The sequence below is a fragment of the Myotis yumanensis genome, unplaced genomic scaffold, assembly GCF_028538775.1.
Source record: "Myotis yumanensis isolate MYYU_CA2020_CCGP unplaced genomic scaffold, mMyoYum1.0.hap1 SCAF_1, whole genome shotgun sequence".
Classification (NCBI taxonomy): domain Eukaryota; kingdom Metazoa; phylum Chordata; class Mammalia; order Chiroptera; family Vespertilionidae; genus Myotis; species Myotis yumanensis.
In genome coordinates, this window is record NW_027223752.1 from 184,475,185 (window position 1) to 184,501,049 (window position 25,865).

General features: G+C 40.9%; 1 pseudogene; it reads left to right on the forward strand.

Moving 5' to 3' along the window:
• The first annotated feature begins 4,336 nt into the window (after positions 1 to 4,336).
• Positions 4,337 to 24,355, forward strand: LOC138992781 (integral membrane protein DGCR2/IDD-like; annotated as a pseudogene).
• The last annotated feature ends 1,510 nt before the right edge of the window (positions 24,356 to 25,865 follow it).

Consider the following 25,865-nt stretch of genomic DNA (forward strand, 5'->3'; position numbering starts at 1 on the left):
TGAACCACTAAATCAACCAGTCCTGGAACTTCCCCTAACCCTATACTCGTGATCATCTGGAATTAAGCCCCCTTGTTGTTTAAGTGGGATACATGGAGTTGAACTTTCCTTACTTACAGGTGAAAGTGTCATAACTGCTATATACAATACAGTGGATCAAACCCTAGCTTCAACTCATGCTACTTTTTATATTGAGACAGAAATAAACTTGTATCTAGTTTCTTCTACCTGGTTTTGTTTTTTGCAATTGAAACTAATCCCAATTAAGTCTGTTAATCAATGAAACGGATAATTATAGACAAGAACAAAAGAATACATATCTACATTAAATACTGTATTTTCATTTAAAAACCGAATTGGATATGACCTCAAAGGAACATGAGCCCTAATGGGTGGGGGATTCTTTATGCCCCAAAAGTCCCAGTTTGTGTCATCCGAAGCTGGGTGGTAGGGTCAAAAGGTATAAACACACCCACTAAGAACATACCTTTTCTTAAATTAAAAAGAAAACTCAGGCAAAATTAATTTTAAGAATTTTTATATTTATATATGTTTAAAAAGTATTATGTAAACATACAATCAATTTTCTAAAATTAATTTAAAAAGTCTTAAATTTTTTTCATACTATCAGCCCATATCAATTTGGACTAGCCACATATCAAGCAACTAATAGCCACATATGGCTATTAGCTACCATATTGGACAGTACAGAGCTATCACTCAAATATGTCTATTATAGCCTTCTACTGATATGTGAGAAAACAAAGATGACACCTACCATCTGTAAATCACATTATAACCTAAGAAATGTTTTTATATTTTATCTCCTAAAATCCAAAACAATAATCTACGGGGGTAGTATGACAAATATTATTATTTCTAGATAAGATCACAATCCTAGTAATAAACTTGATCACAGATCTTCTATCCAGAAATTAGGCTGCTTCAGAGAGATTAAAGGAATTGCCAAAGGCTAGCCAGCATGTTGACTGCAAAATATGGCTTAAAATCTGAGCCATTTGATTCCCAAACAAATGCTCTTATTACTACAACACTGCAGAGGCCCTAATACATGTATCTATACAAAGTCTCTTAAGTTTCCTTTTCCCTGAAATTGATCTGAAGGTCTATACTAATCCTATCATTAAACTTTGGGTTATTCTTAGTTAAACTACTGATCTGGGTCTATTCAAAAGAGTGATGTAATTCACGACACTTTCTTCTCATTTGTGTGACCCAATCATCCCAGAAGTGTTTTAATGGGCTCTTATGTTTTTCTTTTTCTTATTGCAAGAATAACTACCTGCAATGTGCAGACAAAGGATTTGAGACAAATGGCTAAAAGTATCTTTCTATATAGTAAAATACACACAACTGAGCATAATGTGATCCTGTTTTTGTAAAACAATTAAAAATGTCCTTATAATTATGTATTTGAATAAATATAACATATGTATTATATGTTTTTTTATAATGATAATAGCATGCAACAGAAAACAGCAGATTATTTCTTTGGGGTTGGGAGAACTACATGACAGAGGGTAAGGGACAGGTAGGAAAGGGAGACACAAATAAAAAATAAGAAATGGGGAAAAACCTGCATCTATAATAAGATCCTGTTTATGTAATATAATAAACTTATATATGGGTGAGGTATCTACATCTACATCACAGTCATATATAGAAATTATATTTATATGATACATATATATATATATATATATGTTCCACGTTCAAAGGCTGTTAAATTGCATTGTTTACCCATATCTTCAGAAAAAAATCACTTCTACTGTCGTGGTAAACAAACTGCTTCTCTATTTATAATGGTCTGGCCCTCTAACAACTTCAGCACAAAATTATAGCTAATTTGCCTACAAACATCAGGTGGTCATAATAATCTGGCCACTCAGTGTATATGATTTCTTTAGAGTTGGTCACATGAATAGTTTATAACTGAGAGTTAGGCACCAGCATGATTGATTAGCTTTTTAAAAAATTGAAGCACTGAGACTTTTTGAGATTTCAGGAATCTAAATTTTTAATATATTCTATATAGTTCCAATAACGACTTTGAAAGCTAGATCCCCCAGTCAGGAGGAAACATTTACTGACCCCTTACTATAACCCCTTTCTAAGCTACAGGTACAGGTGCTAGGGAATAACATTGAACAAGACAACGTCCCTTCCCTCTAAGATTTTACATTCTAATGAGGGGAGGCAGATAGTAAATACAGAAAAATTAATTACCATAATTTCCTGAAACTTTAAATGCACTGGGTAAAACATAGTGACAACTTGATCTAGGTTTGCAGCACTGAAAATCATGAGATGTGGTAGGATTGGGGATATAATTTGGAAATATAGACAACTGGATTTGCCAGTGGATTCAATATGGGCAGTAAGAGAGAAAGAGGATTCAAGAATAATTCCCATGCTTTTGGCCTGAACAACCAGTAGGTGGATGATGATACCACTCAGTGATAGGCTTGAGAGAATTTTTTTTTTTTTTTTTTTTTTAGAAAACTAAAAATTCTGTCTTAACCATGTTCAGCTAGAGAAAGCTAAAAGACACACGCAGTGAAAATGTTGTAAGCTGTCAGAGGTATGATTCTGATATTCAGGACAGAGTTCAGGGCTGAACATAAAAATTCGGAGCCATCAGCACAGGCTCTCCTAAGGAAAGTGCAGCTAGAGAAGATTAGAGGGCTGGAAAAATAAAGCCTGGGCACTCCAACGTTAGAGATGTGCTGAAGAAATGGAGCTGGCGAACCTAAGAGGAATTTGAGAGAGCAAATCGATCAAGAACACAAGCCAAGAACAATAGAGAAGGAAAGGCAGAGTATGTGGCCATACACACAGTCAAGTGACAGAAAAATGAGGAATTTCTTGTTGATCGGGTCTATTTTCTCTAGGAAATATAAGGCCAAGTCATCAATTGGGAGGAAAAAGAAAAAGCAGTGTTTGAGACCGGAGGGGAGAAGAGAAGTTATGAAACAGTCATCTGGGGGATGAAGATGAGTTTACTAGAAAAGTGAAATAGGATTTTCAGACAGTGTTCAGTGCTCTTGAAATCTAGGGCCATAATCTGAAGAGAGGCCCATCAGCATTATAGTGTGATTATCTAGCACTGCTTAGCTGCCCTGATACAGGCCCGGGATACACAGATTACTGGGCTTACGAAGGACTGAAGTTTGGTCAGGTTCATACAGTAGAAGAAGAGAAGGTCAAGAGAGTTAAAGATGTTGGCAGAGGAATGGTTATAGTGAAAAACACGGACTCTAAGTTGGGTAAAAGGAGGAGAAAGACATTAAGAGGTTACGAATAGCAAATATGTGGAAGGGTCAGCTGATATGAAGTCTTTAAGAGCTAGAATGATCTGCCGAAACCGGTTTGGCTCAGTGGATAGAGCGTCAGCCTGCGGACTGAAAGGTCCCAGGTTCGATTCTGGTCAAGGGCATGTACCTGGGTTGCGGGCACATCCCCAGTGGGAGATGTGCAGGAGGCAGCTGATCGATGTTTCTCTCTCATCGATGTTTCTAACTCTCTATCTCTCTCCCTTCCTCTCTGTAAAAAATCAATAAAATACATTTTTAAAAAAAGAGCTAGAATGATCAAAGTGGGTGTGTGAAAGTTAGGAGTTAGCTGGCTGGAAGGCAAAGGAAGAAAATGGGATGTTGGAGGACATACAGTTACTAGTGACACCAGGTTTGGATATAACCATATACATGAGTCAGGAAGGCAGGCACGGTGGAGAGGAGGTAGAGATTCCCGGAGCTAAAAAGTCAAGCAACTGAGATAGGGGAAGTAGAAGAAAGGAGTGAGCCATGGTTATAGTCACCTCGTGAGAGGAAGCAGCTGGGAAAAGGGTAGCTAGCAAAGGGAGGTGGAGTAATGGTAGGATCTGAAGTCATACACTAAAAACAAAACAAAACAAAAAACTTATGAGTTTGAAAAGAGAAGGGAGGGAAGGTGTGTAGGCAGTGAGAAAGGATAAGAGACCATCGATTTGCCCCCAGGCCCTAGAGTTCCCAAGGAGTATGAGGGAAAACACAGCAGCCTTCGGAGGAACTGCAGACAAAGTGGTGTCAGTAAAACTGAACAGGAATGTGATGGGAACAATAGAACCAGGGGTGGAGGATGTTGAGCAGTTCACAGGTGACCAACCCTGGGTTCCCAGGGCAGTGAGGGAGAGTCCAGTCCGGGTGGACAGGGAGAGGCAGGCAGGAGATAGCATCAGATCAGAGTGTGTCCTGAGGAAGAAGAGAACTTTTGAAATGATGGATAATCTGGACAGCTCATCCTTTAATGATAAACAAAGTAAGCAGAGATGTGAGGCATGGTGGCACTGGTCCTGGGAATCTCGGAGCCTCAGCTCAAGCCCACGGAAAATACACTGGCTTCCCAGAGCACTTGGTGGTTCCTGCCCACAGTGAAGGAGGTCAGGTAGTGTGTTCAGGTTCTATTCTTTGTAAATGCTTTTTTCCCTCATTAAAAAAAAAACAAAAAACAAGGACTAGGCTGAAAAGTAAACAAGGCAATAACCTAGGGTTTGAGACGCTGAAATGGAAATAAGGGAATACTTAGGAACCTGTTCCAGGATACCATTGCCTCCAAATGTACAAACTGATTTAATTTACAGTAAGAAGGGGGAAGGAAAGGAGGAGGGGAAGGAGAAGGAAGAAGAGGAGGAGGAGACAAAAACAAAACTCCCTAAAGCCCTGGGCTGTTCTTCTCGAATAGAAAGTCTGGGGGGAACCTGTGCTGGAAGGTGAATAAATGAATCATGGACTTTCTCCAGCCTGCATCCATTATGATCCATTTGCTGCAAATTTCCTGGGCATTGATTACTACTTATATATAAAACCTTTACATTTTCAAATGCAAAAGTAACTATCAAAGACTTGTTACTAAATTTGGGACGGGGGAAGCCAAAGAAATGAGTGACAGGAAGAAAACAACACAGAAAGGTACAGTATCCATCCTTTAAGTAAATCATTTCCTTTAATAAAAAATGAAATCGACCATCAATTTTATATGTTTTAAGTGACATAATGAGATCTCCTATATTTGTGTTGAACAAATTAGTTTTCCAAATGTAAAGGTCACTCATTTCAATAGTCAAACTTTCTGACTTTTTCCAATTATCAGAGCAATGCATGTGGAAAATAAGAAAGAATAAAGTCCCATTATGGTAATGTTATAACGTATTACAGGAAAAGGGAGAAAGAAGTCTCTTGGGAAAGTCAATAAATAGGCAGTTTAATTAAATGATATTACCCTTATGTTCCTGTCTAAGCCATATTTTTTAAAAATTGGAAATGCAAAAGTTAGCTCTAAAGACGGTTATTTTCTAGAAATGATTTTGCTCGACAATTGCCAAATAATTAAATTTACACAGTGATAGATGCTTATCTGAGTGGTCTTAAGGCTGGAGGAGCCCATCACTGGCCCAACACACTGCTTGGAATCAGAATGACCAAGGGCTTCAGCCACATGCTGCCAGGCTCACTTCCTCATCCTGTTGCTGAGCAACTAATTCCAGAACTAATTCCTCCATGAGCCACACGGGACCTGATATCACGGTAAAGAGTTCTCACCAAAGGATGCTCCCACTGTAACATACCCACTCCTAGTGTTTCATATAAACAAAACTTGGAAAGGAGTTTCCGTCACCAGTTAGTGCTAGGGATGTTGTTCTTTTGAAGTATTAAGCCAAACATATTTCTCAGATGCCAGGCAATACCCAATTACAAAATGCAATTGGCCATCCATTATGTGAAACAAACGGGTAAATTCCTTGTTTAAAAATTCAGGGAGTTCACAAACTCCGAAAGGAGATAGGTAAAATACAAGTAATTATGAAACTGTGTGATGGCAGTAGCCTAGTCATTCTATAACCACATATTTATTCCCTTAACTGGCCAGCAGGTGAGCCGATCTTATTGCTGGTTAGAAAAATTGAATGGAATCATGAATGTGAATTGACCATTGTAAGGGGAGAATCCCACTCAAGTTATGAGAGGTAGAGGGTATTTTAAGTTTACATCCTCAACGTATCTAAACAGGACTCCCATGAATTAGAACTGGATTGAAAGCCATTCAATATCAACTCTCCATCAGGCAGCAGTCACATAAGGGCGAACTTAATCTTTACTTCTGTCCTCTGCTCCCTCTCTCATGTATATAGGCCACACACCCCAAGTTTGCATGATCTCCTGGGTCCAGTGCCTACCACTGTTTATTTGAATCAAGTTCTTGGTGTCCCAACTCCAAATTCCAGTCTTAGAATGGGTCTGACATCTATCCATGGTCCAACAGCCACGGCAAGGAGGATTAAGTCATGTGATGCATAGGGCCACTCCTTTCAAGGATTAGAGAAAGGGGGTTTCCCTAAGGAATGTATGTGTGTGTGTGTGAGTGTGTGTGTAGGGAAGAGACTATTGGCATCTCCACTGCAAAAGCATTTATTCTTCAAGGTCCCATATGTCCCAGTCTCTGCACTTGGAAAGCCCCCAGCTCCCCACAGCATTCAACAATCATTAGTTCAGGGGTGAACACACAGTGGCAGTAATGAGCCTGGGCACTGCTTTGGGACAGTGAGTAATAAAAGCCTCCATCATATGTGAGGGTGTGTGAGGTCACAGAAGTGCCTCTTTTGGACTCTTGCTAGTGGTATGAAACTCTTGCCGCATTTCCTATAATAATCCCAATGGGAAGTCAAATACCGCACCCGCCCCCCCCTTAAGGGTATCTTTTTAAAAGCAACAAAGAAAAAAGTAAATAACTTTGCTACAAGCAGAAGAAATTACACACATTTACTGTTATGTGTATGCAAAATAAAAACAAATATGTGTCATTGGTTAGTGAGTGACTGCCTTCATTCTTTGATTCTGAATATTTCAGCTCAGCCTCCCGAGGTCAGTTTTTCTTTCTACCCTTCTGAAGTCTGCATTATCTCAAGACACCCAATATTTTTTCATCTGATCCAAACTTTCTCTTTCCTGTCCCTCTTGATCTCTGTTGTGATTGACAATTCTGGCTCAAAGTCTTCTCTGTTTTCCAGATCCATAGAGATCTCCGAATTCTCCTTGAGCCATGATTCCCGAGGGTCCAGAGCCACCGTCCTCCACAGTGTAAGTCAAGCAGCTTGTTCTCTTATTCATTACAGCGCATATTCACTGGTGGCAGTCAACACTTCATTATCAACAATAACACTGGGAGTAATTAAGCTCCTGATTACTGGCCTGGATAGTAATTAAAATGGGAAATTTCTAATGCTGTCTTTAATTTATTGGCACTCTGTGTTATCAGGTCAATATCATCACAATCAGCTCTGAAAGTATTTTGTTAAAACAAATGTGAGCATCACATTCTACTTTTTTTCCTGAACATTCAAGCGACAAAATCCTTTAAACTATTGGATCAAATAAGAGCATAAGAAGACAAAGGTATTTTATACAGACACAGACCATGAAAAAAATGAGAATAAATATTAGATGTCCTATTAAGAAATGGCAACTAAAAAATGTTACTTTCATAAGTCAAAGCAATGCTATCCTATTCAGCACTCCAAATAATCATGATTCAAAGTAGAGCAGAGTCCATTTATTTATAAATGCCATTCATAAATGCCTACCTTATGAGAAGCTAATCAGGACAAATTAAAAATTAAAATTATATTCCTTGGGAACCTTAGAATCTAATTGAGAATGGAATGCATAATAAAGAAAAAATGATCACTCACAACCTTTACCCTGAATATATTCTATCATATTTTAACCAGCTAAAAGCAATATGCCTTTTTTCTACCCACTTGATTGATAGCTTTACTGAGCATAGATTGGAAATTATTTCATTCAGAATTTTGAATATGTTACTCCATTATCTTCTAGCATCCAGTGTGGCTCATGAAAAGATGTGTATAATTTTTAATTCTGTTCTATTTTTTTTTCTCATCAGCTTTTGGGAGTTTCTCTTTGTATCCAGTTCTCTACAACTTCATGATTATGTACCATAACATGAATCCTTTCTTATCTTTTGTTCTGTGGTCCTTCAGTGGTCCTTATCAGTATGGCCATTCATATCCTTCAGATATGGGATATTTTCCTAATAAGCCTTTCCAATTGCTTATTCCCATTTTCTCTGTTTATTCTATCATCTGGATAGAGGACCTCTTGAACTTTCTTTCTAATTTTCTTAAAATTTCCTATTTTTTAATCTTTTTTATTTAACTCAAAAATTATTCCAATATATCTTTCATTCTACTGAATTTTAAATTTCTGATCCCATAGTTTTCATTTCCAAGCATTCTAATTTGATTACTCAATGTCCTTTTTTGTTTCTTTTATGGAATATATTTTCTTACCTATTTAGGGATATTAACTACAGTTTTCTTATTTTACTTTGTTCTTTACATTTTTCATTTACTGTGTTCTTTATTTCTACTTATTTGGTTTGGCCTCCGCAACTTAAGAGCCTGCCTCTAATGTCTATTGATCCTAGACTGTCTGCTCATTTTAATGGTGCGATACTAAAATCCTGAGTAGATGCTCTACGTATAGATGGGATGATTGACGGCTTCATTGATGAGGATCTGATGGTGCCATTTCACTGGACCCCCCAAACCATCAACATCTGTAGACATGATCTCATGGATTGGCTAATTGTGCCAGAGAGAAACCCTCCATTTCTTAACCAAAGAGTCTGCCAGTATTACAGAGCTGATTTCGGATGAGCGGAAGCAGATTGCATGGCACAATATGTAGATTTTAATTTACTATCTTTGTTTTTGTTTTGTTTTTTTTGTATAGTTACCTGAGTTTAATTGTGCCCAACTTCAGGGTCTGTTTGGTTCAACTTCTCTGGAAATTAAACCTCTAGCCCTCTATAAGTATGGAGGGGGACTCAGCAAACTGTGAGAGGGAATCTAACTCTTTTTATTTTATTTATTTAATTGTATCTTTATTGTTGAAAGTATTACAGACGTCCCCTGTTTTCCCCCTATTGACCTCCTCCACCCCACTCCGCCCCCTCCCCAGGCCTTCACTGCACTATTGTCTGTCCATGGGTTATGCATCTATGCATATAAAATTCTTTGTTAATCTCTTTCCCCCACCCCCTTCCATCTGAAATTCGTCAGTCTGTTGCAAGTGTCAATGTCTCTGGATCTATTTTGTTCATCAGTTTATTTTGTTTTATTCAGCCTTTCAACCAATCCTTATGGTTTTGGCCCTGCTTATGTCCCTCTCCCTCTTGTTAGAAGAAACTGAAATTCCTGAACCTTTCTAGGGCTCTGTGGCAGACTCAGCTGACCTCTGTCTTTCCCTCACTGCTGGCTTGGCTTTTAGAGTCCTCTGGTCTTCTAAGTCTGTTACCAATCACATAACGAGGCAATAGATTAAAGATGGCTGTAAATGTTTTGCCCCATTTGTCCGATTGAGAAGACTACTCTGACTAATAAGATAAGGCTGAAAGGAGTGTGCCAGTTGTCAGACCCAGGCCCTAACAGTGTGAGCCTGGATATCCTGTCTCTTGGACACTCATTCTGGGAGCCCTGAGCTGCCAGGTAAACAATCCAGCCACCCTGTGGGAACGGCAACACATGAGGCCGGCCTGAGACTGCGTGGGAAGGGAAGAAGACCCCCTGAGTCCAGACCCCATGCTGTCTCTGCTAAGGTGCATGTGTAAAGCAGTTGTGGACACTCCAGATCAGCCCAGTGGCCAGATAAATACCTCTGAAGGCTCACAGTCAATGCCATAGGGAACGGAAGAATCACCCAACTGAACCTTGCCCAAAATTTTACCACAGAAATTATGATGTATAAAAATTATTATTGTTTTAATCCATTAACAATTAAGATAATTATGCAGCAATATATAACTAGGAAATTCTGCTCCCCTCCCCTCCCCCGCCCCCATACATTATGTTGTATTTTTCCCTTTTCCTTGTCTTTTTGTATTTGGGGCTTATAACTTTTAAAAAATCTCTCTATTGTCATTTTATGAAGCTTTCAGTAGAAGTGGTGGTGAATGCATATGTGCTATCCATCATGTTTAATGAGAAGTTGCCTCGTTTATTCTTTAATCTCTTTTATATTCTGAAGTATGATTTATTTTTGGTATATTTCATTTTTAGGTTTTTGTTAGACTTTCAAAACCTAAATGGAAATTCTGATGGTATAAGCTATCTCTTCCATTAATTATACATCCACAAACCAAAGTCATTCTGATAAAACAATTGCATTCCCTCTAGTCTACTAACACGCTTGCAATATTAAGATTGAGCCATATTTCTAATAAAGTTTAGCATTCATAATTCTTCCCAGAAAAGCCTGTGACAGATAACAGCAATGAATTTAATGGCACATGTCAACTCATTTTACAGAACTAAAGAGACTGTCCTTTTTTTTTTTTTTTTCTTAAATCTAGTTAAGGAAACGTCTAATCTCATCTTTTAAACCTATTCCTAACAGGATCCATCAGTACACGGTAAAAATTGAATCAAATTAATGCTTTCTGGCATGCATTAGCAGCCAGCAAGGTCATTCATTAGTGTGTGAAGTACACCCAGCATTTCAAATAGAAAGAGGTGCCATTTGAGAAAGGGACATATTAGTGCTTCATCCTAGTCATTCCTGCATGCTGACCCGACTTATAATGCATGATTCTCTTAGGGAGCATGGCGTTAGGTGGGAGTATAACCAATAACAGGAACTCCTACCGGTATTTCCCTGGAAGGCAGCATGCACATAGGCTAAGAAACAACTACCGTGATTTAGGGATGTGAGAGTCACTGACTGCTGTGTCATAAGCCTGATTATGACAGAATCTAGGAAGAAAAGAGAACCGTAGATATGTCTGTTTTACAAGGTGGGTACTCAACAGACATTTGGACTTTGCCCATCTCTTTTGTCCCCCTGGAACTATCTGATGAACATGGTATACGGAGCCCGCTCAGGAGAAGGGGAACTATGGTTCCAGAGTGCCTGTAGTCCAGTGCTTCCCAGACCTGCATGTGCAGACCTCCCCAGACCTTGTTGAAATGCAGATCCTGACTCAGTTGGTCTCCTTGGTGCTGAGATGTGCATTTCTAACACAGTTCAAAGTTATCCCAAGCCTGAGGTTCCATGTGACACATTCTGAGAAATAAGACTATAGGCAGATATTATTATATATCTCTTTCCTCATTAAATTTCAGAATTTATCCTTCCAGTGTAACAACAAAATTCAAAAAGTTTGCACTAAAGGTTTAGAGCAAAAGAGCACAGCATAGCAACTTAAAAACTAAGCACTGAACGTATGCCAAAATTCCTCATTATTTTGTTACGGTTTTTTTAGCTTTACAAAAAATGTTATCATCTACTATATAATTTTCTGAGACTTGCTTCCCCCCCAACATGTTTCTAAAATTTATCCAAAGAGTTGCACCTTCAACAATAATGACAATGTTCTGATTCTCGGGCTGGGTGGTGCGTTCACAAGCTATGCTTCAAAAATTAAACATCAGTATATGTTCTTTTATATGTATTAAGAATTACATCCTGAAAACATTTTTAACTAAATATTTTGTACCTCAGTTCTTAAAGTTTTTACAGCCAGTAATACTTCCAACAACATCTTACTTCTTACCACTCCCTCCAGGGAGCCCAGTCAAAGACCATGTTACTTGACTCCAATCTCCCGCCCCCTCTCTCCTCTCATTTGCTTTCCGCTAATTGCAACTCTTAAGCCTTCAGTCCCCATTGCTGATTTTTCAACATGTGTTATTCAAGATTAACTTGTGATAGAAAACCCCAATGTCTCAGGAGCTTTAAACAATATTCTTGCTCGTGTAAAATGCAGAGCTAAAGTTCTTGGCCACGAAATCTCCTGGGAAGTTCCTCCTTGTGGTCACCTCAGGATTCAGGATGTTTCCTTGTGTGTTCTACCATCTCAGAGCCTTCCTCTCCTAAGATGTGGTTGGGGGAAGAACGAGGAAGATTTCACAGGGACTCTCCATGGGCAGGCCTGTAAGTAGCAATATACATCACCTCCCCCACCTTCCATTGCAGGAGCTCAGTGACACAGACCACTGAGATGCAAAAGGATACTGAGAAATATATGTCTTCCTCTGTTCCCAAGAGAAAAGTAAAATAGTTTTGTGTACTAAAAAAGAAAAAGAAAAAAAAAAGAACTTTCTCACTCTCCCTGCCACCATGCATATCTGTACCTTAAAAACTAAATTTGCACCCAGCCAGTGTTGCCCAGTGGTTGAGCATTGACCTATGAACAAGGAGGTCCTGGTTCAATTCCCAGTCAGGACACATGCCCGGGTTGTGGGCTCAATCCCCAGTGCAGGAGGCAGCTGACCAATTATTCTTTCTCGTTTCTATCTCCCTCTCTCCTTCTCCCTTCCTCTCTGAAATCAATAAAAAATATTTTTAAACTAAATTCACAATAATGTTTATGAAATAATTTGCATGGTTAGTCACCCATGAAGAGGAAAGTAATCTACTTCCATATACCTGGCTCCTGAGTAACTGCTAAATGTTTTAAAACTCCATTCTCTTTTGTTGGTTAAAAAATGTTGCCTATATAATAGAAAGTAAATAAAATATTCATTGAGAACTACATTAGGACATTTGGGTAATACAAAAAGGAAATCATATTTCCTATTCTTTAAAGGCATATATAATCCAGTTAGGAAGAAAAGATACTAGCTATGCAATAATACAGAATCTAAATATCAATTTTAGAATAACACATTAGAAGGCCAATTGCCAAATGATTGTTACAGATGTTATAGAATATACATTTTGATAAGTAAGTGGTAAATTATGGCTGGGGAAATATGGAATAGTTTGAAAAGATGAGAAAGAAAGAGAGAGAGAGAGAGAAAAGAGAGAGAGAGAGAGAGAGAGAGAGAGAGAGAGAGAAGACCCTATTCTCCAAAAGATGCAAGACACTCTTATGATACACAGAAATGTACAAATAGATCAAACTTAATGTATTTTTATTTTATTAGCTTGACCTATGCTGCAATAGGCCCATTTATCCTATAGCTCAGCTTCTACTGTACTTTATGCCCCAGTAAAAATAAGATATTATATTCTACTCTAGCTGTCATACTTCCATTTTATATTAAAAATCCCTCAGGTAATAAGAAAACAGGCAGTTTCATTTATCCTGCAGGACCTCTAAATTCAGTGGCCAATATCCTGTATTGCCTTAAAATTAATCACTTCCCAGAGTGCCTCAAAATGAACTTTAGCAAATACTGCAACTGGGATAAAATTTGCATTTCAGATTCACAGTGTATCCAAGGCTTCTATTTTCCCTCATCTCAGCACTTCTCTCCTAAACGAGACTATACATGTCTGGTAAGAGCAAAGATGCAGTGCACAGAGAACAATGTCAACCTTACTAAAGAAACAGGTATGTAACTTCCATCCTCTGAGGCCATGGTAAAAATGTTTAAGCAGATGGTGAAGCTACAGTTAAATTTGCAGTTGTGGTTTGGGGCAAGACACAGGTTATTTAGCAAAATCAGATTTTCTCTTACTGGCAATTTTATGACATTTAGAATTATTGAAGGGAAAGGTATGGCTCATATTAATAAAAGTCAGTACCATCCAAAATTCTAAGATATGAGGACAAGCCAAAGGTATTCCCACCCTAATATTTCTGTGACCTCTCCCACCCCCATAACCAACTATTCTCTCATGCTTCCATTCCAAGCACCCAGCAGCCTCCAGCTCTCTTCTTCTATCAGCATGTTCTCTTAGAAAGAGACCTGGTAGCATCAAGTGAGCTCTGTCCCCCACTGCTGTACTTTCCAAGGAAGAAACGTGAGAATGGAAAGCAGCTGCTGGGAAGTAGAGTGCCCATGAATACACAAAGTTTCCAAGTAAAACTCACATCCTGCATTGAGAAAGTCAACTTGGCCCTAGCTTGTTTGGCTCAATGGATAGAGCGTTGGCCTACGGACCAAAGGGTCCCAGGTTTGATTCCAGTCAAGGGCACATGCCCAGGGTTGCGGGCTCAATCCCCAGTAGGGGGCGTGCAGGAGGCAGCCAATCAATGATTCTCTCTCATCATTGATGTTTCTATCTCTCCCTCTCTCTTCCTCTCTGAAATCAATAATATATATATATATATATAGAGAGAGAGAGAGAGAGAGAGAGAGAGAGTCAACTTGCTTCAAAGTAGACCTTCCTATTAAGACAAATTATTATTTTAAAAAATAATAAATTAAATAAATAAAACAAATGCATGACCTTGGCCAGCATGGCTCAGTGGTTAAGTGTCAATCTATGAACCAGGAGATCATGGTCCAATTCCTGGTCAGGGCACATGCCCAGGTTGCCAGCTTGATCCCCAGTGTGGAGTGTGCAGAAGGCAGCTTATCAATGATTCTCTCTCATCATTGATGTTTCTATCTCTCTCTTCCTCTACCTCCTCTCTGTAATCAATAAAAATATATTTTTTAAAAAACCACACAAACAAACGCAGAAGCAGAGTACAATTTACATTTAAATTAACTCTAAAGATAAACTCTCAATTTATGGCAGATTGCTTCCTGGTCCATACCACTGTTTCCTCCAGCTCAGGTACAGATGCATTGTATATATTTACCTTCCTCTGCCCTGATGGAGACTAGGAGGAAATGTGTGACAAACACTATCTCTCCATTTATACTATTTGGGGATGTACTTTAATTTTCAGCCCAGTCCTGTTACTTTCCAAGGAGTCAAGAAGCAGATCTGTATAGGAAGCTCTGTTCTCCAGAGAGCAAAGCTTCTCACCTCTTTTCTGCATGTATACACACCTGGGGATAAGACACTTCCATGAGTAACACTTGCAGAGAGTGATTCTCAACAGGTTATCAGAATCTTGGCAAAAAGTTGATTCTGATCATTCCCTCAGGAGGCGGGTCTCTAGTACCTCACCCCATACCTCTACCTATTCATTTAGCCAATAAACATTAAAAGTCTGTTCTCTGTAATTCAAGTACTGTGCAATCATTAAGAAACATGTTTGCCCTGACCGGTTAGGCTCAGTCGCCCTGCAGATTGAAGGGTCCCGGGTTCGATTCCAGTCAAGGGCATGTACCTTGGTTGCGGGCACATCCCCATTGGGGGTATGCAGGAGGCAACTGGTCAATGTTTCTCTCTCATCGCTGTTTCTAACTCTCTATCCCTCTCCCTTCCTCTCTGTAATGAATCAATAAAATATATTTTTTTAAAAAGAAAGAAACATATGTTTGAGGTTGGGGATAGGAGAAGACAGTGAACCATCCATTGTAACATAGAGCAACAATCAAAATTTATGAACCTTTGAAAAAAACAGTAAAATGCATCTAAATATCAAAAGAATAAAGAAAACAATCAAAGAAGACCCAGGGATGATTCAGATCTTGGAGTTAGCAGAAAGGTTCCCTGGTCTGAACCCAGCATTGAGCATCATGTAGGAAACCACAAAACACAGCCCACAGGGCTCAGACCCCAGCATATAAACAGAGCACAGTATACCATGAGGAGGAATCTGAGGACAGATAGTCCCTGGACCAACACAAAAATAATCTATACTAATAAAAGCCTAGGTGGCCCTCACACACGACGTCATCACAAGATGGCTGCCACAAGATGGCCGCCACAAGATGGCCACATGCACAGCGGAGGCGGGGCCCAGCAGCAGCTTTGCACAGTGAGGCCTGGGGGTCCCGCAGTTCTGCACGGCACATAGGAGACCGGTCCCAGAGTCTCTGCCACCGCGTGCAGAGAAGGCAGGTCCCAGGGGAGGAGGTGGGTCGCGGCAGGGGAGGGCAGTTGTGGGTGATCGGGCCTGCAGGGGGAGGCAATTGGGGGCAACCAGGCCTATGGGGGGTGGCAATTAGGGGCAACCAGGCTGGCAGAGGGGGGCATTTGAGGGTGACCAGGCTGGCAGGGGGGGCAGTTGGGGGTGACCAGGCTGGCAGAGGGACAGTTGGAGGCGACCGGGCTGGCAGAGAGGCAGTAAGGGGCAATCAGGCCAGCAGAGGGGCAGCAGTTAGGGGCAACCAGGCAGGCAGGCAGGCAGGCAGTGAGTGATTAGGAGCCAGCAGTCCAGGATTGTGAGAGGGATGTCCAACTTCCCCCAAGGGATCCCAGATTGGAGAGGGTGCAGGCTCGGCTGAGGGGACAACCCCCCTCTCCCCCCCCCCCCCCCGTGCATGAATTTTGTGCACCGGGACTCTAATAAAAATATAAACTATGAACTTATATATAAACTTTAGGTGAAATGCTGTGTCAATGTAGTTTCACCACTTGTAATATATATGATGCTCTGGTGGAGGATGTTGGTAATGGGGAAGGCTATGTGTTGGGACAGGGAGTATATGGGAATTCTCTGTACTTTCTGTTCCACTTGCTGTGAACCTAAAACTGCTCTAAAAATAAAGTTTGTGTTTTTAAAAATTTAAGTAGTGTATGATTCCATTTATATAACATTATTGAAATGGCAAACTATAGAAATGAGGAACAGATGAGTGATTGTTTAAGGATGATATGGGGGCAGGAGGGAGGTAGGTGTGGCTATAAAGTGGCAACATAACGGATCCTTGTGTTGAAACTGTTCAGAACCTTAACTGTGGTGGTGGGCACATAAACCTACAAGATGATAAAACTATAGGACTTAATATATCCACAACCACATGTGCATACACTACACACACGTGCAAGTAAAACTAGGGAATCTGAGTAAGATTGTTGAATTGTATCCATGTCAATCAATATCCTGGTTGTTCACTATAGCTGTTATCATTGGGCAAGGGGTACAAGAGATAACTCTGTACTATTTATTAAAACTGCTTGTGAATTCTCTCAATTTAAAAATTGAACTACCTTAAATTATCCAGCAGGTTGTAATGAGGCCACAGAAACTTGCCATGGCCTTCTTAATTTTGCTGCTTGCAGTCAGTGTTGACTCTGCAGCTAAGGTCATCAGCAAATGAACATGACATGCTTCTACTGTTTGAGAAGAGAAAGCTATCCTAGCCTTAGAAATGGCCTGGTATCCCAGCCTCGGGGGCTTGTCTCACCTTGCCTGTGAGCTTGTGCAGCTCTACCTTCCAAAGGAACCAAAGTGAGTCCCTGCCAGCTTTAGGTGACTCACAAGCTTTGTTGATGTCACTGAAATATCTGTGAAAAAGATATTCTAAACTGAGCTGACACAGCAATTTTTGTTCCATTTTATCTGGCTTCTTTTCTTTCTGTGACAAATACCACGTAAAAGATCATTAAGTGGCTTGGTGTAAAAGATTTTCTGCCATGGAAAACTATATTATAAAGATGCAGCCAGCCACCAACAAAAATAGTATAGCATAAGGCAGGAGTTAATGAGAATCAGAAAGGGATATAAAGAGAACGTCTTTCTCTTTAGCAACTGAAGGGGTGCACTTCCGGCATTCTCTCAGAAATAACTAGAGAATCAAGCTGAACGTCTGTAAGGCAGTCACTGCTTAAGTTGAATTTCCAAGTATGGAGCAAGGGGGGAAATAGAATGGGAGACTGATCTACTGTTTGCTTTTACTATTTTTTGCCTATTTCTCCTCTTCTACTTTTCTTCCCCTCCCTTTATTGATTTTGTTTCTGTTTTTGCTTTGTTCTAAGAGTCCTCGTTCAATCTGATCTCCCAGCTTTTACCTGAGTGGCTCATTCCTGGCAGACATGGAGAAATGGGTGGAGGAGAGAAACAAAGAAATCCATTTGCACTCAGGACTGAGAAGCAAGCCCCTTGGGAATGAATGTGCCCAAAGAATATAAATGACTTGGCTCAATAACAAAACCTTAGTCACCAACAAAGAAAAAACAAAGTATTTATAATAAGCCATCTGCCCTGACCCATTGACTCAATCCTAGTTAGGTTAGAATTTATATATATACTAGGGGCCTGGTGCATGAAATTCATGCATGGGGGAGGAGGGGTCCGTCAGCCTGGCCTGCACCCTCTCCAATCTGGGATCCCTCTTGCAATCCAGAACCACTGGCTCCTAAGCGCTCACCTGCCTGCCTGATGCCCCTAACTGCTCCCCTGCCAGCCTAATAGCCCTAAATGCTGTCCCCTCCTTATCTGATCCCCCTAACTGCCTATCTGTTCTCCCTCCTTATCTGATCCCCCTAACTGCCTATCTGCTCTTCCCTCCTGGCCTGATCCCCCTAACTGCCTATCTGCTCTCCCCTCCTGGCCTAAACCCCCTAACTGCCCATCTGCGCTCCCTTCCTCTCTGGCCTTCAGACCCTGGCACAGGAGTGCTGACAGCCCTCCGCCCCCATCCTGATGCCCCCCTCTGGGCCTGCACGTGCCTCTGCCAGGGGGGTGGGGGGGTTGCCCCTGATGCGGCACCTCCACCAGGGGGCTGCCGAGGCCCGTCCTGACGCCCTCCTCCGGGCCAGGTGGCACGGCGGGCCTGTATACACCTCTGCCGGGGAGGCCGCCCCCAGCGGCAGCCTCATGTCCTGGTGGCACAAGTCCCCGCCCCGGTCCCTGCCCACCAGCTCCTGTGCACGTGCAGCCTGTTGAATGGTCATGACTGGGGCACCGTTAGGACCAATTAGCATATTACCTCTTTATATATATAGATATATATAGATATAGATAGATAGATAGATAGATAGATAGATAGATAGATAGATAGAGATAGAGATAGATAGAGATAGAGATAGATAGAGATAGAGATACTCTTTTCACTAAAACTTCTAAGGCACCTAGACAAAGCAGCACAGGTTTGATATCCACATGACAAAAAAAAAAAAACTAACATGAGAAAAAGATACCTGCCCACCTCTGCAGGGGAAAGTTGAGTGTGACTGAGGGCCCTACATTTCCCTGAAGGTCTCACAGAGCACAGGGCAGCCAAGGGCAGCATTGGCATTTGGGATGGTGGTGCTCAGTGGCTGTGCCTAGTAGGAAGCTATGGACACCAGAAGCATCCAGCAGAATGCTTTTACATAGCTAGCAATAGTTAATTTCACACCTATGTGTGAAGTCACAGGAGACACCCCTGAAGATGCTTAGAAATTGTATAGAAGAGATATGAAGAGTAATGAAAATAATGAAATAATAGGTAGTATAAAATCCAGAAAAAAAAACAACTTACTGTAATTAATATAAACACATTTTTACCATTAGCTCAGGAAAATACAAGTTTCATGTGCATGCAGTTTACTTTCATTTACCAAAGAAAGTACTGAATTGGACTGAATTGACCTCTCCTCTCCTCCCAAATCTGCCTGAGTAGCCCCGATGAATGTCTTTGTATTCATTATGTAGTTAGTAAACAGCTTTCTCCACTGATAGGTTTTAATGTCAACATATAAATGTGCTTGTAAATAAAAATTCAAAATATAATTTCATATGTACAAAAATTGGTTGGCTGGCAGCAACAAAGTAAATGCAGCATATCACATACTATCAACTGTCCAAAAGACATGATATTTGACCTCTGAGCAAACTACCTATAAGATATACTCCAAGATAGAAAAGAACAGTTCTCCCAGAGAAAACACCCAGGTCATACTTGCAACACTCACTGTTTTGTTCTATAATTTTACCCAAGTATCTAAGAAATTCCTTCTTCCTAAATGAAAAGTTCCAGGGCCACCTATGGCCAGTATTTGCCAATCTGAACTGCACTCTTTAATAACAATCTTTAAACATCAGTCCCTTCTTTGTTCTATTTCATGCCCTCTTGCCTTTGAACTGTTACATCCTTGAAGAGTTTCCTTACATAAACCTTTCCTATACTCCAAACTTTATCTGTATTAGTCATGTTCACCTTCCATTTACTTCTCAAGAATGAGCACTGACACCATTTTTTTTAGTCTCCGCAAGGAGCTCTGACCTAAAGATCTTTTATCCTCCTGGCTGTCTTTATTGATGCTTCGTTACCATTCCTGTCATATGAGGTGAAGGATAATGGGTAAAGCTCTGAGTGGGATGGCTTCCCAGACCTTCGAAATGCTTTGATATGCTGTGTGCCTGACTTCCATTTGCTTTCCTCATTGTTAAGATGCCACTGCTTTCTATTTGTTTCATCTAGCCTACAACTCTTGTTACTAATAGCCCCTTAAGAATTATTTCAATAAGTATTTCTTTGCAAGCTTTGGCCTAATTCTTTTCTCCATTTTTCTAAAATTGTTTTTCAGTGTGGTCTCTAATGTCATATGACAAATGCAATGACAAACACATTTTCTTAGTATGAAAATCAATAAAGTAATTAGGTTATTCTGATTCAATCAATTTACATGAATGTTTTATCTTTCCAGAATGCCACTTAATGGTCTCTTACATGGTATTTGTCACAGAAAGAGAAGGAGCCAGATACAATGGAAAGAGTGGTATGGAGCTACCCCTGCTACTGGAAGAGGAACCCAAGAAACTGTATTACTGATTGTGGACTAGTAGAGCCAGCGCTATATAAAGAGCATATTGTGCAGATTTTTCTGAAAGTATTTACATGACTTGAAAGTGTTCACAAAAATACAAAACTTGCAAGTGAACAATAACTTAAAAACTCAGAGCACCTATATGTTATTATCAGCCTTGACTTTTTATACTTTGGTTCTGCTTTTATTTTCCAGTTTGGAGCATTCGATAGTGAAAAAAATGCCCAAGCACAAATTGTTCAAAGTCCTATACAGTTTGATTATACAACTGGAATGAGAAGTCATGGTGGTCGCATTCACCCTGCAGATAAACTTTTGCCTTTTTACTTTACAACACTGCAATTTTGCTTTCCCACTAGTATAGGTACAATAGGAATGAGTCAGCAAACGGTCAAAACAATTCATCTTCCAGCTTGCTTGTTTTTATATATATTTACCTTTTTCTCTTACACTTCCCACCCCCAATTGTACAACAGAGAAATATCTCTGTTCAACGAAACCACTTCTGCCATTCTGGTGAACTTTCTGCTAGACTCTATAAGTGAGAGTTGGAGGAGGGCATGTCTTATTTATATTTTTAACCTCAGCGTGAAGCAAAATACTTGCCACATAACTGACACTCAAAAGTGTTGAATGAGTAAAATATAATGAGAGCATGCTATAGTCCACTTGTAAATCATGCTTACATTTGACATTTCACTGCCAAGTTATTGTGAATTATGCCAAATATAGGTAGTGAGATAACTTTATATAATTTCTTATTTCCCTCCTCTGAGTTTATGACCGTGTTCTATCACTAAGACTTTACCACCTACCAGAGACAATAAACTCCCGAGAAACATGAGCTAAATTATGCATAGTATTGTGGTTAAAAGTACTGACTCTGGAGGCAGGCTGTCTGGATTCAAATCCCTCCTCCACCACTTACCAGCTGTTGACATTAGGCAACCTAATTAATTATTCCAAGTTTGGTTAATCTATCTGTTATAACACTACCTACTTCATCAAGTTGTATGAGTATTACATGAGCTAATACTTATAAACCATCTAAAATGGTATCTGGCACATGGTCAGGATGATATAAATGTTTGTTTTTGAAAAGTTGTCTTTTGACATACTATCATCAATCAACCAAGATAAATTTATTGAGTATTTGTTATAGAAAGGAAAGTCATGGTAGGCTGCTAACCATCTCTATGAAAATATTTCATTCCAGATGCAGTATTTTAATTGGCAGAACCTATCAAGATCTGAGAATAATTGACTGTGTGATGATGGGGATAACTCATAAACTAAACTCTTTCCCATTCTCCCCCCTATGTTCATACTCTCAAAAATTTTAGAGTAATATTTTCCCTTAAAATCTAGACATTTTCTTGAAAGCAGATAGTTTCTCTGTGCCAAATGGAGTACGTTTTGTCCCCTGGCAATATGGAGAATAGAATATTCTGAAAAACATCCAGAAAAAACACCAATGGGTGATAATTTCTAATAAAGATTCTTTTAAATGCATAGCTAAGAATCAAAGAAATAAAGGAATCCTCAAATGCCACAAAATGAAGCATTCGGAATACAGTGTGATAAATTGGTACTCAAATGACTCCCACCTTGAGAGCATGTGCTGACTCCTGGAACCTAGGATGTTACATTTTAAGGCTACATTGGATGGATTAGAAAGAAATCTGCCACAAAATAGTACCAATTATTACAAACTAGAATAAACATGATTGTTTGATAATGCTGAGGAGATAGACAAATAGACCAAGAGAACAGAAAAGTGTCCAGAAATTAACACACACACATATAAATGTGTGATACATGACAGCGATGTTATTACACATTGGGAGAGAGATTATCACAAATTGAGGGAAATGTGATATATGACAGAAGTGTTATTACAAACTGGGGTGGAGGGGGAGAGGTATTATTAAAAATCCTATATAATAAAAGCCTAATATGCTAAGTGTCCGGTCGTCTGGTCAGCCATTCAACCAATCAAAGCTTAATATGCTAATGATATGCTAAGGTAGCTCAACTGCTCGCTATGACATGCACTGACCACCAGGGGGCAGACGTTCCAACTGGTAGGTTAGCTTGCTGCTGGGGTCTGGCCAATCAGGACTGAGACAGCCAGGCTGGACATGCCCTGGAGCCCTCCAGCGGTCCCTCCCCATCCCCCATCGTGCACCCCTAGGGTCCCTAAGCCTGGCCTGTGCCCTCTTGCAATCCGGGACCCTCAGGAGATGTCGGAGAGCCAGTTATGGCCAGATTCCATAGGCTAGGCCAAGGGACCCTCTGGTGCACGAATTTGGGCACCAGGCCTCTAGTTATAAATAAATGATCTAGGGCAGTAATTTTCAACCTGTGTGCTGCTTTGCCACAAGAATTGTTTTTTGGTATATATTTTTTTAGTTATTGATTTGTTGGCATTCATCAGCTGATTTTTGTATGTGCCCTGACTGGGGATCAAACCTACAACCCTGGCATATTGACCTGGCCCGGAATCCAACCGGGGACCCTTTTGTCTGCAGGCCGAGGCTCTATCCATTGAGCCAAACCCAGTAGGGCTAAGAAACAGGGCCACCATCTAGCACGGAGCTGAAGTTGGAACCCCAGGCTGAGGCCCAGAATGCGCGAGAACCCGAGGCCTGTGCAGCCCCGCCCACCCGAGCCCTCTGCCACCACCTCTTCACTCCTGTCCCCCCACCTCCCACCCAGACCCCACCCAGCTCCCCAGGGGGTCACCTCGGGCCATGAACGGAGGCTAAATGGTGCCCATGGCAGACAGCGTGCCTTCCTGCTCGTGCTCACCGCCCCGAGCCGCTGCCACCAGAAGGGACTGGCATTCGAGACCTTACCGTGGGGAGGAAGCTGTGGGTCCCAGGCCGGGCGGCCCGCAGTGGCGACCCCACGCATTTCCACGCAGTGAATGCGGCGGCCTGTTCGCTTGGGCCTCCGTCATGCTCCTGGGTAAGTGTCCAGCCGGCGGCACCACTGTGAAGGCTGCTGCAGGGTCTCCCTGCGAGGGGAGAGCTCCTGGGGCGCTGCACAGACCTGCCAGCGCGTCCGCCGCCCCCTCGCCACCCTCCCCAGGAGCTGCGCTGCGTCCTGGCCAAGAGTGGGACCAGCCACAGCGGAGGTCCGAGGTCCGCTTGGCGGCACCAGCACAAGTTGTGGGTTCGCTCCTGGTCTGTGGTCACCGGCCGGAATGGCTGCTTGGAAGGCCACTGGGAGGCAGCATTCACAGGTTCCCACCGGTGCCTCTGCCTCCGCCAGGTCTGAAAGTAACGAGGAGCTCTGCGTCCAGCTCCGGTGCCTCCACTTCCCCGCCCTCCGCAACCGGGCCTGCAAGGCTGCCATGCGGGAACGGCTACGAGAAGTCTTCGTTTCTGTGTAAATGAAGTCCGACGTGTGCTGACATCAAGGACAACGTGGTGGGTGGAGGGTTTCACTTCACCGCGAAGAAGGCGACCCGGCCTGAGCTGCACCTGCCGTGAGGGGAGCGGAGATGTGCGTGGCCGCCCTCTGCCAACCGCCCCAGGGCTGCCGGCAGAACCGCAAGGACCCCCAGGAGCGCTGCAAGTTCTTGTGTCTGGACCCAGACGGGAAGAGCCTGTTCGACTCCATGGCCGGCGGGATGTGTCTCATTGTTAGCTGCTTCTCCTCCTGTCTCATCCTGTCCCTGCTGCTTTCCAGGGTCCACCGGGAGCACATCGAGTCCCTGATTGGAGCAAACCTGCACCACTTTAACCTTGACCACAGGATCCCCGGCTTTGATTATGGCCCAGACGCAGCCGCTACCCCTTTCTGATGATGGAGAAGGCAGGGCTTTCCACTTCCATAGCCCTCCGCCTCCATACACTGCGTACGAGTACCCAGACACTGACCAGCCTGATGACCCACCGCCACCCTATGAGGCCTCCATCAACCCTGATAGCGTGTTCTATGACTGATTTCAAGGGAGGGAAATATATCTTAAAATACAAAAATTAATACCCAGAAAGAAAGAAATGATAAATTGAATTACATTGATATTAAAAATTCTTCAGCCAAAGGCATCTTAGAAAGAGAAGGAAATGAGCAACAAAGTTGAAAAAGACATTTGCAACAAATATAATTGGCAAAGGACTAGCATAGAGAACATTTTTTTAAAAAAACGATGACTAATTTATGTGAAAGAAATGAACCATCTAATAGAAAAAAAGGCCTAAATATTTAAAAAATCTTTAGAAAAGAAGGATCTTAGTAGCCACTAAATATATAAAAAGATGATCAACCTCGCTAGTAATCAGCTAAATACAAATTAAAACAGATTGAAATACCATTGCACACCTCCCAGGTTGTCAAACATAACAGAAGCCAAATATCAAGTGTAGGTGAGAATGCAAAGGAAAGAAAATTCGCATACACCTACTAATGGGAATATAAGTTGGTAATGCCATTTTACAAAAACAGTTTAGCATTAGCTAGAAAGTTATGATGCACATACTCTGGTTAAAAAGGAAGTTGAATTTTTAAAATTTCTGATATATTTAAAGGATGGTAGCAAAAGAGAAAAGGACCATATAAAAAAGCAAATAAAAAACTATAAAATAAGATGAAGGAGTTAAATCCAAATATATCATAAATTACATTAAGTATAAAATTCAAATGTAAATGTTTAAATGTATCAATAAAGATTGTCATGTTGTATTTACAAGAAGTTTTCAGCTATATGCTCTTTATAAGAAACATCTAAAAGATTAATATAAATATATAGAATTTTTAATAACAATAAACATGTTCCAGATAAAAATCTCTCAAAGAAAATCTGGTGTAGCTATATTAATATCAGACAAAAATAGATGTTAAGGCAAAAAGAATGATCAGATTCACTACATAATGATGCAATTTTTATTTAAAAGAAGGATCTAACATTTCCAACGATGTTTCCTCCTGATAACACAGTTCCTATGGCAGACAAGCCAGCTCTTCACCAGTCGTGCAACTGCAGTTGGACTATATTTCCAAGCCTACTATATTAGGCGAGACCATTAGACTGTATCTCACCAACAGCACCTGAATGTTTCATTTCCATGCCAATGGGATAGTCCTACACTCATGTAATCATTTATTTAGTAATCCACATTTATTCGATGCTGATTGTGATTATTATAGATACTTAGATATTAAGACAAAGTCCCAACTATCAACGAGCTTCAGGATTCTGGGGAGACATATATAAAAATAAGCAAGTCCACAATAGTAATTGCTCTGAAGTATTGAACATATGTGCAGAGGACTATAGGAACCAAGAGGAAGAAGTGCTAAGCTTACCTGGAGAAGTCAGGCATGGCTTCACATCAGAGGAACTGACACTTAAGCTAATTAATGAAAGCAGACACAATGAAGAGATACAGAAGCCAACATAAAGGCATGAGGGTCTATGGCTAGCTAGTTTGGAGAAGTACACGTAAATCTGTA